We start from the raw sequence: 16,766 nt of genomic DNA, 5'->3' as shown, positions 1-16,766 counted from the left end.
TTCCCCGCCCCGCCCCCCTAACCCGGTCCCTTTCAAGACAGGTAACTTAGAATGAGCCCTTTGGCAGTCCTGAGATCCTAAGTTCCAAAACTAACTTCACCTTCAATTGATTGAGGTGCAGGGAACAAAGGGACAACTAGAAGCTTCAAATTTGCTTCATTCTGATAACTCTAAAGATCTAAACCACTGGAATTTTTTGGGGGGGTGGGGGGCGGGGTGGGGGCATAGGGCTGGGCTGTTTTACCAGCGAGACAAGGGCTCTGATCACAGAACAAAGCAGAGGATTAAACTAATTACCCTATGGATTTAGTTAGAGGTTGGTTTGGGGCCTAAATTACCCTGGGACCCCCGAAATGTCCTGCTTTATCTAGTAAGTTTCAGGAGGGCAGAGCCCAGGCCCGTATCACCCTTAGTCCTCTGTGCTACACCTAAGGAGTTTGGTGATGCTGACACTGATAACTCCTGCATGGTTGGGTGCAGTGGCTCACACCTGTAACCCCAGCACTTTGAGACCCCGAGACTAAAGGATCACTTCAGTCCAGCAGTTCAAGACCAGCTGGGTAACATAGCAAGAGCTTGTCTCTACTAAAAGTGAAAAAAAAAAAAAAAATTAGCTGGGTGTGGTGGTGGTGGTGCATGCTGTAGCCCCAGCTACTTGGGAGGCTGAGGCAGGAGGATCGCTTGAGTCCAGGAGGATCGCTTGAGTCCAAGAGTTTGAAGTTGCTGTGAGCCATGATTGCACCACTGCACTCCAACCTGGGCAACAGAGTGAGACCCTGTCTCAAAAAAAAAAAAAAAAAAAAAATCCCCAAAAACCAAAACCAAAAAAACTCCAGCATGAATCCAGTAGTTTACAGTATACAAAACTCTTTCCCATCCGTACCTCATTGCTCACGGGATGTTCCTGTGAGGGAGGTAGGGCAGGTACATTGATATCCATATTTAAGAGGTAAAGAGAAGACCAAAATACAGTCCGTGGTATCAGGCTGGCACTACTCAGTCAAATGTCAGGGATTGCTTGAGGTCCCATTGCTAGCGATGGGTAAGGAAGGACTAGGACCTGGTTCTTAGCACTTTCCCAAACAACCCTCTTTCCATTACACCAAGCTGCCTCTCTGAGAGTCCAGGCCTTGGTCAGTAGATGTTACTGATAGGAGAAATAATTAAGAAAAGCAATCTGCCTGAAAAAGACTATTTTGGCATTACATGGAGGCGCTATACCATACTGAAAAGAACCCTGGATGTAGAGTTAGGACTACTGGGGTTGAGTCCTGGCTCAGGAACTCACCAGCCATGTGATCTTGAGCAAGCCACTCACAGATGCTCATAGACTCAGTTTCCTCAATTACAACATGGAGAGTTATAGTGAGAAACAAATGAAATAACACAAGTGAAAGAGTTTTGTAAACACTCCAATGCTATACAAAGGTAGGTATTATTATTATTATGGTTATGTTGTGGTTCTAGCCTCAAATAAAATAATCATTAACATCTACATTCTTCACAAGGTTTCCCACAGCTCTCCCCACCCTGCTCCTTGGTTTCCCATCATCTCCTGTAGGGCAGGAAGCCTGGCCCCCAACAGGAAAGGGCTCAGAGGAGCTAGAGCTTCAGCCAGGAAATAATCATCTTGCCCCAACCTTCGTTTCGCCAGATAAATGAGGCAGCCAAATGGTGAGACACAGACTAGTGCGAATAGAGGTGTTCAGGATCTGTTTCGGCCTCAAACCAAGGAGCAAAGTAGCCCTAAAGCCCTAAGGGCTTTCAAGAAATGGAGATTCAGTAATTTCTGGGTTAATTAAAATCAGCGATGACAGTAAACTCAACTTAAATCAAAGCAGAATTGGTGGGGTCTGCATCATCAGGCCCCACGGAGGCGATTTCCTCCTTAATAATGCATTTTGAGTTCACATATTGATTGGCTTAAACAGATCATTTCCAAATCTTCACGTTCCCCTTGATGCAACTTAGGCCAAATATTTTTTAAGGGGTGTGTGTGTGTGTGTGTATATGCAGTGTGCAGGAGTAGGGGTGGGGTGCATGAGAGGTTAGGAGTGGCCAAGTAGAATGTCTTGGGGAGAGGTTCCCAAAGCAAAATAAAATGGCCAGCGCCATGTCCACGTTGCTGGCAATAGTTTTTGATGGTGGTGAGGACAAGCAAGAGGGGTCCTAGAACACCAGGCCTCAGGCAACAGCAAAGCCACTGCAGCCTTAGATAGCTTGCTCCAATGCTCACCCACATCCCTCACACCAGGTGAGGGAGACATACCAGGCAAGGCTCAACTGCCATCTCTAAAGTACTTCCATAGGAGAGAAGACACATCCAAGCTAAGAGATGGAACCTCTGGGCCTAGCAGGAGCGAGGTGGGGTGGGGAGGAGGAGGAGGAAGACATTGATCTGGCAGGGCTTCCTTCTAGTCCAAATGACCCTCTGACTTCCTCAGCATGGATAAATATATAACAAATAATATCAATATATCTGCACATAAAGACTTTTTTTGAATTCCTGCTATTCATTTCAAATTCCGTTTACAAAGCACTGAATCCTCCAGGAACGCTGGGCACCTCCCCTAATACCCTCTAGGCTGAGGCGATGCCTTTGAAGTCCCTATCACGGGCTCAGGGCTGGAGCTAAGAAACACCCTAAGACTGAAAGCAAATCGGCCGGCAGCTTCAGCTTCTTCGCAAGCTGCTAGCTGCTCTCCTCGGAGTCAATGTAAAGTCATCAGAGTTCGAATGTGGACCGCAAGCTTCTCAGCCCTTCAGTCCCAGGGATGATCTGGGATGTAAACACACACGAGGGTTTATTCCTTTGGCCAGGCAGAGAGTCGTTAGGGTAAAGGGTAAGGGTCAAAGGGGCTCGGATTGGTGACTGAGGAGCCCAAGGAAAGCCGGCATAAGCGAGTCCTCTTAGAGCTGGGCTTTTGGCTCCGAATCGTGCAGGCTTCCCACCTTACACAGACCTTTCATCCCCTTCCTCCTTCTTCCTCTCTCGGGTCTCTAGCCACCCGCCCCCCACCTCGCCTCCATCCCCAGATGCCTCCACGCCCAGGTGGTGTTGCCCACTGAGGGTGGCCCAGGGGGTTTGCAGCCGGGGAGGTTGCCACCAAGGGTGGGCCGCCCCGGAGACGAGAGTCGAGGCGGCGAGCCCCGGCATTTTCCTTTCCCCAGCACCTGTCCCACTTCGGCGCCGGGGCTGGGGCTGCGCCCGCGGGCGGCCTCGGAGCCTGAGCGCCAGAACCACGCACTGAGGTCGCCCAGGGTGGGGAAGTGGGGGGCCGGGGGAGGGGCGGGGCATCCGGCGGGGACGTCTTCCCCACCGCATGCAAGACCCTTTGCGCCCCCCCCAACATACACTGAGGCTAAAACAGGGGGAAGAGAGTCACACAGAGCACGAGCGAAATCGCTGGCTCTCCGACCCGAACAGCGCGTTGCTCGACCCCCCCCTTCCTGGAGCCGGGGGCTGGCCGAGGAAGGTGGCTCCGTTCTTCCCCCGTGGCCAGTGCGGGGTCTGCGGCTGCCCAGCGAGGTTCCGGCTTCCCCGGGCTGGCAGGGGGAGCCCCGAGAACTGCAGGCCCGCCCCCCCTTCCTCCTCCTCCTTCCCCTCCTCCCCCACGTGTCCTCCCGGAGCCCAGCGGCCTGATCCCAGCACCCCCCGCCACCTCCCTCCTCCCGCTTCGCCCGCTTCCCCGGCGGCGTGGAGAAGAGCAAAGTTGCGACAGCGGCTGGGGGCTCTGCCCAGGTAAAGGGGGCGCCGTGAGGCGGGGGTGGTGGGGGAACGGTGCGGCCCTACGGCGGGGGCGGGGGGAGGATAAAGAAACTTGCTTCCCGCGGCCCCCACCCCGCGTGGGTTCCGATCTTGCGTGGAACGAGCCCTCGTGGCGAGTCGCGGCAACACTGCCGGGACCGAGGCCGGCACCTGGACCCGGACCCGGACCGCGCGCTTGGGCCGGCTCGGCGGGCGCAGGCAGCGGGCCAGGCCAGCACCCAGGCAAGGGCGGGGTGGGTGGCCGTACACCGGACCGAATCGGGGACTCCGGTGGCGTGGGCGCAGGCCGAACCCGGACCGGGCCGAGTTGGGTGGCGAAGTAGGACGTGGATTCGGGGGCGGGGCGCGGCGGGAGGGGGAAACCAGGCCTGGCCGGACTGGCCTGGGCGTGGGGGCGGGGGGCGAGTTCGGGGCACTTGCTGGGCTCTGGACCGAGCGGTAGGGCGGGGCGGCGCTAGGGGCTGGGCCGGACCCGCAGGGAGAGGGCGAGGGGAGGGAGAGCCGGGGGTGGAGTAGGGGCGTGGAGTTGTGGAGCGGGGTCTGGCCTCGGCCGGGGGCGAAGGTAGATCGGCGGGGCCGCGAGCGGAGGGAGGGAGGCCCGCGGCAGCGCGGCGGCAGCGAAGGCCAGCTTCCGCGGAGTTTGTGCCCGGGCTTCCCGGGCTCCGACCGCCTCACGCGCACAAATGGGGCTAGGGGACTGAGTGGTAAGCAACTCCGAGTGTTAGACGGTGATCGAGCGGCGATTCCGGGAAAAGCGAGGAAAGACACCGTCTGCGATTATGCCGCACCCCCCACCCACCTTTTAGCATCTGGATTCTGCTCTCATAGTGGGGGCCGCGGACCCTCCCCGCCACAGTCTTTTTACTCTCCAGCACTCCCACCTCCTTTCCCCTTCTTCAGCCATCTGACTCTCCTAGGGGTATGTGTTTTTGGGGGTGGACGGCGACGGGGGTGGGGGATACTTTCCTTCCCGCGGCGGCAACCTAGTTCGTATCTTATTCCTACAAGGTAGCGTCGCTTCGAGTCGCGTGGACATTGGGGTTTAGATAATTTACCCCCCACCCAAGCGATTTAATGGCTGTTAAGCAAAAGGCGAATACCTGGATTTCCATGGCAGGGATGAGGTTTGAAGATTGGGATTCAACCCCAGCTCACTTCCACTACCAACCCCTCTTTCTTGTGAGCCACTTCCACGGGTATCCAAACCTGGGGGGGAGGGGGGACGGGAGTATTAATATGCTTCTCTATTTCTACACAGGGTCGGCGTGAGGAAGGACGGCTAGCCTTGGAGGGAAAGTAGCCACCAGTCCAACTCGGGTCACCCCCACCATTATTTCGGTGAGGGGGCAACGCTAAGAAGGGGATACTGGTGGGTAGGGGCCCAGTATAAGGGAGGGGGCTGGGTAGTTGTCCCCAGAGGGACTCCGTGTCTTGGCGGGGAGACAGAGAGGCGAGCCCCGGCTTCAGGGGAGGGGTTCCGGGGAGGGAGATGGGGGGTGAGAACGACGGTAGAGGGGGGCGGGAAGAAGGGGGAGTCACGCCCTGCCTGCAAGGGGAGCCTCCCTCAGGCCCCTGGGAGAAGGGGACTGAATGCGTCTGTTCTCTGCTGCCCAGCAGAGGAGATCTGGGGTCTCGAGATTTGCACACTGGATGGACACCAGTGGCCTGAGAAAGTCAGGTCGGGGCATAAGGTAGAGAGCGTTGGAAGAAAGAGAGGGAACCCCTCGGCCGCGGCTCACTGACCCTCTCCCTTCCTCAACCTCCCCCTTCGAGGGGCGTCGAGGCGGGGGGGGCGACGTGGGGCTCCTGCAGCCCCGCAGATTGAGCGCCTCCGCCTCTCCCGGGAGTCTAGCTTTTTGCCCAGCTTGCTGCAGCCACTGCTGCCTCCCTCTCCGGAATCCGCTCGGTCCTCTCAGCGATCCCCTCCTCCTCTCCTCCCCTCCCAGTGTCACCGGGGCTGCTTGGCTCTGCCCCCTTCGCCGCCGCTTGCTCCCTGCTTTCGTCCCTCCCTCTCTTGCTCGCTCCCTCCCTTCGCCTCCTCCTCCCCATTCCCCCCACCCGCGTAGGCGGCATTCTGGGAGTTGTAGTCCGGTGGCGCGGGGGTTGGCGCCGCCCGCGGACCCAGCCGGACTCCACTTCCCGTCGAGCCCTGCGACCGGCACCCACTCCACCAGGCTTCGCTCGCACACAGACACACACACACACCGCTCTCCCCCTCACTCTTTCGCTCGCCGCGGCTGCTGCCAGTGTGTGGCTCTGTCTCTCCTCCGCTTTGCTGAGCCCTCCCTTCTTCCTCTCAGTTCCTAGAGTCCGACCGCCGCCGCCGCCGAGAGAGAGGAGAAGGAGGTCGGTGGCGATAAGGGGCGGAGGGCGGCATCAGATCGGGGCAGTATTAGGCGGGTGGCGGTTAAGAGGGAGTAAGAGGGAGCCCGGGTGGCGGCCTGAGCCTCCCCGCGGAGCCGACCCGGGAACAGGTGCGTCTTTTTTCTCTCTCCCCCAACCCCTCCACCCCTTTTGACTCCCCGGCTTTTTCGTATCCCCCCCACCCGCTTCTTTCTATCTTAAGCCTTTCTCCAACCCTGTTCCTTCTTCTCCCTGCGGCCGCTCGGCTTGCCCCCCGGGGGCGCCGTCCTCTTCGTGTCCCCGGACGTAGCGCTCCCTGGAGCTGGCTCTGTCTTCGCCCCTCCCTTCGGGACAGCTCCCCTCTACTTCCCACCTTCGTACCCCATCCCCTGACTTGCCCTACCCCCTCCTCGACCCCCTTCTCTCTTAGCCAGGTGAGACTCGTTCGCCGCGATCGGAGAGTCTTCTTCCCGGCTGGGCGGGGGTCTCCATGGAAACGGGGGTCGGTTGATCCTGGGGGGGAAACCATAGGAATTACCCCACTCCTCAGAAAAGGAGGTGGAGGCTATGGTCTTGTTAACTACCTGACCCCAACCCCCGATCCAGGGATCCGACGATCCGAAGGGAGGCTGGCTAGCAGGGCAGGGCGAGAAAAGGCTTTTTTTTTTTTTTTTTTTTTTTTTGGGGGGGGGGGTGTCCGTGATGAAGTCTTGAAGAGACCAGGAGAAAATACCCTCCAGCCTCAGAGGGGAGGTGCGACGGGTGCTCTTCAGGGCTGCTTTCTTCCCGGCGCTGGGGTGCGGGAACCGTAGGGTAAGGGGTACCCCTAGGTGGCGGCGGGGCCTGGGTTCGGGAGTGGGAGTGCTGTGATGGGGGCAGGGGCAATTATCCGAGTCCCTGGAAAAAAGGCGGGGGATGACTTCGGAGCGCCCTGGCTCCGCTGCCCTCGCTCTAGGGGCGGGGGCCGCCGGGCCGGGCGCGGCGGGGAGGGGGCTTAAATTGAAGGAAGATGAGATCGGGGGCAATTCACACTAGCACCGGCAAGCCAGAGGGGAGATCCGGCGTGCAAGCCCTCCACCCGCTTCGCGCCAGGCCTGGAGGCAAGGGGTCGGCGAGCGAAGCCGAGGGCTGGAAGGAGGGAGGCTCCGGTTACGGGGCCGGGTTTCGGGATCAGGGGCAATCCCCCGGCCCTTGGAGAAGGAGGGAGAGGGATGGCCGCGAACCCCAGGGCTCCCCCACCCCGGGTCCTAAGGGGCGTGAGGAACGGACAGCAGGCCCAGCGGAGCTGGATTCGAGCGGATCGCGGCCGGGGAGTGGGAGGGCTTAGTGGTGGGCTTCGGGGGGAGCAGTCCGGCGGCGGGGCGGGCGGGCGGGGCGTGGGGCTCCGGCGGGCGGCGGGGCGGGGCCGGGGCGGCGCTGCTGCCGCCGCCGCTGCCGCCGCCGCCGCTGCTGCTCCTGCTGGGGCCGCCGCAGCCGTTGCCGCCGCCGCCGCCGCCGCTTCTGGGCGGGGAACGGAGGCCAAAGAGAGTCCCGTGCCGGAGCAGAGGGCGCAGGCGGCGCGCGGTGGGGAGGGGGCCGTCCTGGGGGCGGGGGCAGGCGGGGGGGTGGAGCCCCCGACGGGGGCGGTACGAGTCGGGACGACGACGACGAGGAGCCCCGGGGGCCGGGTGCATGGAGGACGAGGTGCTGGGAGAAGGAAGGGGGGTGTGGGTCCCGCGACGGGCCTCGTGGGCTTGGCTTCTCGAGGTTCGGCTTCGGGACAGAGCCCTGCAGGGGCGCCAAGAGGCCGGGGAAGGGATAGGGAGGTGAACGGGTCGGTGGAGGGGGCCCTCCTCGCCGGGGTCCCGCCGAGAGGAAGGCTGGGCCAGAGGGACGTCCGGGGCAAGGCTGGGAGGAGCCGGCCGCACCTCGGCTGGGGATTTCGCGTTATGGAGGTGCGGGAGATTGTTGTAGGGAAAGACGTGGTCGAGGGGAAAGGTGGGAGGGAAACACTGCAAACCCGGGAGGCCAACAGCACAGGCCCGTGGGGGTGCCCTTCTATTCCGCTCGCACCTCCTCCCTCCCTGAGTGGAAGCACTATGTTTTCGTTTTATTGTTTTGAAATTTTCAATGTTGGCTGATCGAAACTGTCGATGGGGTGATATTCATTCTTGATGTCTCCTGGAGTAGACAGTAAGCACAGGCATCATTTGGAGAGCAAGCATCTAGCCCAGGGTTTAGAGGCTCTTTACGTTAGTGTGGGAAGGGGGTCCGGTAACTTTGTGCCACAGCTTGACTACTGTTAAGGCAGTTTGGAGGTCGTCCCTTTGGTACAGAGGTGGAGTACAATTGCAAAAATCTTCAGTGAGACTTCTGGAGATGAGTTGTAGGTTAGCGTTACAGTGGTTAGCCCTGTGGTTCTTTCAACTTAGAAGGCTCTTTCTCAAAAGCATGCCGTTGAGTTACATGGGAAAATAAATGTGGATGCATTTGGGGTTGGGAGTGGATTAGGTTGATAATAAAATTTCAAGGTTGGAAGGGAGTTTTAAGGTTATTTACTTTTCTGTTGATATGTCCTGTCCTTGAATGTTGGAATTGAGGGAGCTTTATTATAGGGAAGATGGTAGATGGCACAGTGGAGGATGTCTGGTGCAGAGTTTAGGGTACTTTAATTGGATGGTGATGTCACCATGTGGTACTAAAGATGACAGTATGTAGGAGAGAAATTTGGGGGATTCCATTGGGGATTAAATGGGATAACCTAATTTTAAGAATCATCCCGGGGCTCCAAATAGAAGCAAAAGGCTGGGGAGGAGCCTGTACAATTTTGATGGAGGCGAAAAGTTAGTAGCAAAGACTGAGGGAGCTGGGAGGAGCAAGGGGCTTGGTGAGTCAAGTTAAGAGAATCTGAAGGTTGATAGTAGAGTTTAGGGATGTGGCCATCTTGACTAAGTCATGAGGATGTTGTTAGGCGGACATCTTTTGACAGGGCAACTTAGGCAACTGCCCTTGGGGCAGATGTGAGGGATGAAAGGTACAGGCCTTGGGGCACACAGCTTGAGTAAAATTGACCTTAAGAGGGCTGATCCTGATACCAGCTTTGCAAGAAGGGTGGGTAGATTTCTTTTCTTTTCTTTTCTTTTTTTTTTTGAGATGGAGTCTCACTCTGTTGCCCAGGCTGGAGTGCAGTGCCACAATCTCAGCTCACTATAACCTCCACCTCCTGGGTTCAAGTGATTCTCCTGCCTTACCCTCCAGAGTAGCTGGGACTACAGGCGCCTGCCACCACGCCTGGCTAATTTTTTGTATTTTTAGTAGAGACAGGGTTTCACCATGTTGGCCAGGCTAGTCTTGAACTCCTGACCTCAGGTGATCTGCCTGCCCAGTTTATTTTTGTCCTGGCTGTAAGTCATTGATGAGGAAGGAGAGGGGACACTGATGTCTGAGTTCAGGAGGACTAGTTTTTGGTTTTATTTTTTTTTGTTGTTGTTTTTTTGTTTTTTTTTTAGAATAGGCCAATAAGGAAGGGACAGCAAATCAAATCATTGGCATAAGGCAGAGAAAAGCTAAGGCCCCGGCAAGCTCTGCTGCTGGAGTCTGCATTGGGCAGAGTGGAGGGAGTTCTACAAGACATGATGGCTGCACCAAGAACACTCATGTGGGTCTGGCTATTTTGATTTGTCAGGAAAGTGTAGATAAAGAGGGAGGATCCCTTTCTCAGTGACATAGACATTCTTGGGAAGAAAAGAGGGGTCCTCCAGAGGGCTCTGCTTCATTTGTGATGCAGTTCATGAAATAGAAAAAAATGGGCTGAGTGCCGTGGCTCAGGCCTGTAACCCCAGCAGTTTGGGAGGCTGAGGCAGGCAGATCACTTGAGGTCAGGAGTTCAAGACCAGCCTGGCCAACATGGTGAAACCCATTTCTACTAAAATCACAAAAATTAGCCAGGTGTGGTGGGGCGTTCCTGTAATCCCAGCTACTTGGGAGGTGGAGGCACAAGAATTGCTTGAACCCGGGAGGTGGAGGTTGCAGTGCACCAAGATCGCACCACTGCACTCCAGCCTGGGCAACAGAGCGAGAGTCCATCTCAAAAAAAAAAAAAAAAAAGAAAGAAAAAGAAATAAATGTTTAGTACGGGGATTGGAAGATCTCAGGACACTATTAGTTGGATTATGGGTTGTAGAGAAGGGCTTCTTTGAGAGAAACAGAATTATGGGAAAAAAGGACTTGGACACTAGAGAGAAGGAAGGCAAGAAGGAGAAGTCAGGAAGAGGGCTGGTTGAGCAATGAAGGGAAAAGAAAGGTGATCATCATTGGTCCCACGTAAGGGCCAACTAAGGAAAAAGTCAAACCTTGAAATCGCCAGGACAATGTTTTCCAAAGTAAACTCTGAAGAACTCTTAAAGCTCTTTACAATTTCATGCTGGAATCACTAAGGTTGGGGCAAGAGAGAAGGAAGATATGGGGTAAAAGTAGGGTTGGGGAGAAACTGGCTTTTAGAGAGAAATACAAGCATATTTATCCATAAGGAAATAGGGAACTTAGAGATTATATACAGGTTAAAATGCAGAATGTGAGAGAAAAAGAGAGGAATTAAGAGCCAAAGGAGGAAGATATTCACTCAGATGTCTTTTGGAGCTGGTGTTAGGGAGCGGGAAAGCTTGCCTTTGACAGCCACTGCCCTGGGAGGGCCCAGGGAGCAGAGGTTAGCTGGGATCCAGGCCTTACACATCTAAACATTAATTAGAAAATTTAGACTAAAGTAAGGATACCGAATGGGGGGAGGGATTCACTGTCCTAAATAGAGTGGACTTGAAAGAAGGAAAAAGTAGGAATCCACCAGTGTTTCCAGTCTGCAGGTGGGAAGGATCCTAGGTATGAGGAGATGAGTGATGGAAATTCCAGGGTGAAACTGGATAAAGAACAGTGAGTGGCATGAGAGCCTGTGGGCCAGAATTGGAAGGTGGGGTTAGGGGCATGGAAGAGAGGCTCTAATCAGGGCTTGGACTGGAGGCCATATAGAGTAATTCATTGATTCTAGGCTGAGCTGAGCTTGGGATGAAATAGAACAGCCAAAGAGAGTAGAGAGCTGTTCTTCAGGGCCCATCAGCATCAGAATCAGAGTGAAGAAATTCGAGGTCAAGTTTGGGTGGGAAAGTGAACACCAGAGTGGAACGGAGAGGGCGCTGGAGAAAGTGACACAACAGTTGGGGTAGAATAGGAAAAGGGAGAAGCCACTGATGATTACATAACCCGGAGGGAAGACCCTAGGCCTTCGGGTTTTCAAAGAGAAGGGAAGTTTCTTAATGCTGGAGTTTAAATTAGGTGTAAGTCCATGCTTGCCAGAGTGTTTAGTGTCAGGATGGCCAAAGAGGGAGGTAATATCTACTTTTTGGCCACTAGGATGCTAGTACAGTATTTGATAGAATTTTGCATATGAGCTAGGCTTTATTAATGCCCATTTTTGAATGGTTATCCTTAAAATAATGTAGAAATGGTTCTTTTTCTAAATTAAATCATTCCCTTTCCCACTGTTCATAACTTAAAAGCAATCTTTTATGATGAGAACTTTCTTTGGCAAACTGAAGTTTCATTCTGGTCAAGAGTAAAATTTAACTCTGTGTTTCTATCCCCATAATTCAAATATGCTGTTCTAATTTTCTTCTTTTTTATTCTAAGCAGAAGCCACCCTTTCCCCATAAAACATAAAAAGGATCATTTTTTTAAAAAAAAAGGGTAACATGATGCAGGCTGCATGTCAAGGTCATATTTTCCCTGGTCAATGAATTGTGATGAATTTGAATACAGCTGATGTATTATTTGTAAAATGTGGTAATTTTCAGATTTACTCATCACAGTATGTGAGGCAGGATACCTCTTCATTTGTATTTTAAGAAAACCTTAAGCTAAAGGTCCATGAGGAATCCAGGGTACCAAGGAGCAGGGAAAGCTTTGTGTTTTGAGCTTCTTTACCGTCGGTCTGCTAAGAAACAAAATTTGGTTACCTCATTACTAAGGTATGCCTAGAAATCATAGTGTTAGTGCCATTTAAGGGTACTGTTGAGTTTTGTTATAATGCTGATGTCCAGGGACAAGGAGAACAAGCAGATTTTTGCTTTTCCAAGTTTTGTAGAGAAGTGCACCATGTATGACTATGATCACAGAGGTGAGTTGATGCGCTCTATACCTGAATCCATGAGATGATTGTCTTCTGATAATGAGGCTTTACTCAGTTTAACTTGGTTGTACCACACCCCAGTTAGTATAGTACAGTGGTTCTCAGACTTGAGCTCCTCAGAATTGCCTGGGGCAGGGTGGGGGGTGGGCTTTGGAGACAGACAACCTCAGGTTAGAGTGCTTGCTCTGCTACTTCCCAGCTGTGTGGCAGGAGGCAAGTCAGTTAACTTTCTTTCTCTCTCTCTTTCTCTCTCTCTCTCTCTCTCTCTCTCTCTCTCTCCCTCTCCCTCTCCCTCTTTCTTTCTTTCATTTTTGGCAGTCTCGCTCTGTCGCCCAGGCTGGAGTGCAGTGGCACCATGTCGGCTCACTGTAAGCTCCACCTCCCAGGTTCAAGCCATTCTCCTGCCTCAGCCTGGCAAGTAGCTGGGACTACAGGCGCTGGCCCACACCTGGCTAATTTTTTGTATTATTATTATTATTTTTTTTTGGTAGAGACGGGGTTTCACTGTGTTAGCCAGGATGGCCTTGATCTCCTGAGCTCGTGATCCACCCGCCTCAACCTCCCAAAGTGCTGGGATTATAGGTGTGAGCCACCGCACCCAGCCTTTTTTTTTTTTTTGAGACAGTCTAGTTCTGTTGTCCAGGCTGGAGTACAGTGGTGCGATCTCGGCTCACTGCAACCTCTGTCTCCTGGGTTCAAGCTATTCTCCCACCTCAGCCTCCTGAGTAGCTGGGATTAAACGTGCCCACCACCATGCTCAGCTAGTTTTTGTATTTTTAGTAGAGATGGGGTTTCACCATGTTGGCCAGGCTGGTCTCGAACTCCTGACCTGAAGTGATCTGCCCACCTCAACCTCCCAGAATATGTTGGGATTACAGGCATAAGCCACCGTACCAGGTCTTCACTTAACTTTCTTTCTTTCTTTTTCTTTTTTTTTTTTGGAGATGGAGTCTTGCTCTGTCACCCAGGCTGAAGTGCAGTGGTGCTATCTTGGCTCACTGCAACCTCTGCCTCCCGGGTTCAAGTGATTCTCGTGCCTCAGCCTCTCGAGTAGCTGGGATTACAAGCACCCAGCACCATGCCCAGCTAATCTTTGTATTTTTAGTAGAGATGGGGTTTTGCCATGTTGGCCAGTCTGGTCTCGAACTCCTGACCTTAGGTGATCCTCCTGCCTCAGCCTCCCAAAGTGCTGGGATTACAGGTGTGAGCCACTGTGCCCAGCCCACTTAACTTTGTTGAGCCTCAGTTTTCTCATCTGTACAATGGAGATGATAATACTAATTTCACAGGGCTGTGAGGATTACACAGAATCATCCCAGGCCCATAGTAGGTGCTCAATAAATGGGACCTATTATTATATTATTACCTAATTTTTCTTGTTCAATTGTATCCTATTATAGTAGACATGGTGGCAGCGTGAAAACTGTCAACAGCTTCTTGGTGGTCCCCTTATATCTTGATTCTCTGTCCTCTTTCTTCATATTCCTGTTGTATTAGTACACATTTAGCATTTACAACGTCCTAGGAAGAAAAAGCTTGACTCATCACTGCATCCACCTTTGAGATGGAAGTGGCGGCTTCTTTAACAGCTATGCTGTAACACTGCTCAGTAGTTCAGGACAGGAACTGAGGAGTGTATATCCAGTTGAAACTTTAGGGAATATTTCAGGCCATGGGTGACATTTTTAAAAACCTTTGCTTTCTGAAAAAGGTTGCTGTGTTTATTTTATTTTATTTATTTATTTGAAAGTGTGCAGTGGTGTGATCTCGGCTTACTGCAACCTCCACCTCCCAGGTTCAAGTGATTCTTCTGCCTCAGCCTCCCGTGTAGCTGGGACTACAGGTGTGAGCCACCACGCCCGGCTAATTTTTGTATTTATATTTTTTATTTATTTTTTGGGAGTGAGTTTCATTCTTGTTGCCTAGGCTGGAGTGCAATGGTGCAATCTTGGCTCACTGCAACCTCTGCCTCCTGGTTTCAAGCGATTCTCCTGCCTCAGCCTTCCGAGTAGCTGGGATTACAGGCACCCACCACCACACCCGGCTGATTTTTGTATTTTTTTCTAGTAGAGATGGGGTTTTGCCATGTTGGCCTGGCTGGTCTCGAACTCCTGACCTCAAGTGATCTGTCCGTCTTGGCCTCCCAAAGTGTGAGCCACCACGCCCAGCCTATTTATTTATTTTTGAGACAGGGTCTGGCTCTGTTGCCTCAGCCTCTCGAGTACCTGGGACACAGGCCACCACGCCCGGACAATTGTTTTTATTTTTATTTTTATTTTTATTTTTATTTTTATTTTATTTTATTTTTTTTTGAGACGGAGTCTTTGCTCTGTCGCCCAGGCTGGAGTGCAGTGGCACGAACTCGGCTCACTACAAGCTCCGCCTCCCGGGTTTACGCCATTCTCCTGCCTCAGCCTCCCGAGTAGCTGGGACTACAGGCGCCCGCCACCTCGCCCGGCTAGTTTTTTGTATTTTTTAGTAGAGACGGGGTTTCACCGTGTTCGCCAGGATGGTCTCGATCTCCTGACCTTGTGATCCGCCCGTCTCGGCCTCCCAAAGTGCTGGGATTACAGGCGTGAGCCACCGCGCCCGGCCTATTTTTATTTTTAGTAGAGACAGGGTCTCCCTGTGTTGCCCAGGCTGCTCTCAAACTCCTGAGCTCCAGCATTCCTCCTTTTTTTTTTTTTTTTTTTTTTTTTTTTTTTTTTGAGACGGAGTCTTGCTCTGTAGCCGGGGCTGGAGTGCAGTGGCCGGATCTCAGCTCACTGCAAGCTCCGCCTCCCGGGTTTACACCATTCTCCTGCCTCAGCCTCCGGAGTAGCTGGGACTACAGGCGCCCGCCACCTCGCCAGGCTAGTTTTTTGTATTTTTAGTAGAGACGGGGTTTCACCGTGTTAGCCAGGATGGTCTCGATCTCCTGACCTCGTGATCCGCCCGTCTCGGCCTTGCAAAGTGCTGGGATTACAGGCTTGAGCCACCGCGCCCGGCGCCTCCTGTCTTAAACTTCCCAAAGTGCTGGGATTACAGGCATGAGCCACTGTGCCTAGAAGAAAATATTCTTTTTATTTTATTTTTGTTTCTGAGATGGAGTCTTGCTCTATTGCCCAGACTGAAGTAGGGTGGTGCAAACTCGGCTCACTGCAGCTTCGACCTCCCAGGCTCAAGTGATCTTCCCACTTCATCCTCCCGAGTAGCTAGGACTACAGGCCCATACCACCAGGCACAGCTGATTTTTTAAAAAAAGTTTTGGACCAGGCACAGTGGCTCACGCCTGTAATCCCACCACTTTGGGAGGTCGAGGCTGGCAGATCACTTGAACCCAGGAGTTCAAGACCAGCCTGGGCAATGTAGCAAGACCCTGTCTCTACAAAATAATACAAAAATTACCTGGGCTTGGTGGCGCCAGGCATGGTGGCGTGTGTCTATAGTCCCAGCTACTTGGGAAGCTGAGGTGGGAGGGCCACTTGAGCCCGGGAGTGCTGCTACAGTGAGCTGTGATCATGCCACTGCACTTCAGCCCAGGCGACAGAGTTGAGACCTAGTCTCAAAATAACAACAACAAGAACAACAACAAAAACTCTTTGAGCTAATACTGTTTAATGAATGCTGTATAGATACACCTTTGAATGAGTAATATATATAAAGTTAGTTGAACCCATAGCTGAGTCTGTTCTGTTGTGAGAAAATAGAAAGAATAACCTGATAATGGTCTCTCCAAATATCTGTGTATGTAGTCCAGGAGACTTTTATAAAAGCAAAAGTTGGGTGAGGAAGAATTGTCTTTTTAAAAACTATATATATATATGGAGAGAGAGAGAGAGAGAGACAGAGAGAGAGAGAGAGAAACCGGGTTATGAGACTGGCTAATTTTTGTATTTTTTGTAGAGACAGGGTTTCACCATGTTGCCAAAGCTGGTCTGGAACTCCTGGGCTTACGTGATCCGTCTGCCTTGGCCTCTCAGTGTTGGGATTACAGGCGTGAGCCAGTGCGCCCGGCCAGGAATTGTCTTTAGGTGAAAAAATGCATATCATGAATATGGTATACTGAAATGGAGACACCAGAGGGCCACTGTCACAGTCTATGGCAGGGAGGACCCAGAAGCATCTCAAAAGGGATTCAGAATGTCTCATATTACAGTGATTCAACTTTAGAGTGTGAAAAAAACACTAAATATTTATATAGTCCTGCTGAAGACCAAGATTGTGGAAAGCCAATTTGTGTTTTTGGTCTAGCAGAAATTAGAAGTACTCAAAAAATGACCCTAGCTATTTAGGGTGACATTTTGAGGTTGCTTTGCATTTTGAAAGGACTGATTAATTTCACAATGATCACTTAAGTTTTGTGTGACATCTGGAAGTTGTATAAAATCTTGTATCCAGAGCCTAGGTCTATTATAAAGCTATGATGAGGTGTTTTCGTTAAATGGAGTAAAGTAATTTTCTTACAGCAGGAAATGGAAGTGAGTACTGTTTGAATAATAGGAAAAAGGTATCATA

At 52.5% G+C, this 16,766-nt stretch overlaps 1 protein-coding gene across 9 annotated transcripts in view; it reads left to right on the top strand.

The window, feature by feature from the left end:
* Positions 1-3,577: 3,577 nt before the first annotated feature.
* The window catches only part of BCORL1 (BCL6 corepressor like 1), a 78,108-nt gene continuing 64,919 nt past the window's right edge, over positions 3,578-16,766 (top strand). For 2 of the 9 annotated variants that reach the window (XM_037989125.2, XM_007992663.3), the window contains exon 1: positions 5,941-6,115. The gene's annotated coding sequence lies outside the window, so the exon portion shown is untranslated. Of the gene's footprint in view, positions 3,743-4,333; positions 4,689-5,027; positions 5,139-5,940; positions 6,116-7,723; positions 7,796-16,766 lie in introns of those variants that run through there. The other 7 variants (XM_073013406.1, XM_073013405.1, XM_007992667.3 and 4 more) reach the window with 7 other exon arrangements.

The sequence above is a fragment of the Chlorocebus sabaeus genome, chromosome X, assembly GCF_047675955.1.
Source record: "Chlorocebus sabaeus isolate Y175 chromosome X, mChlSab1.0.hap1, whole genome shotgun sequence".
In the NCBI taxonomy this organism is placed as follows: Eukaryota; Metazoa; Chordata; class Mammalia; order Primates; family Cercopithecidae; genus Chlorocebus; species Chlorocebus sabaeus.
Note: the sequence above shows the minus strand (reverse complement) of the source record. Positions and strands in the feature narration are given on the sequence as shown.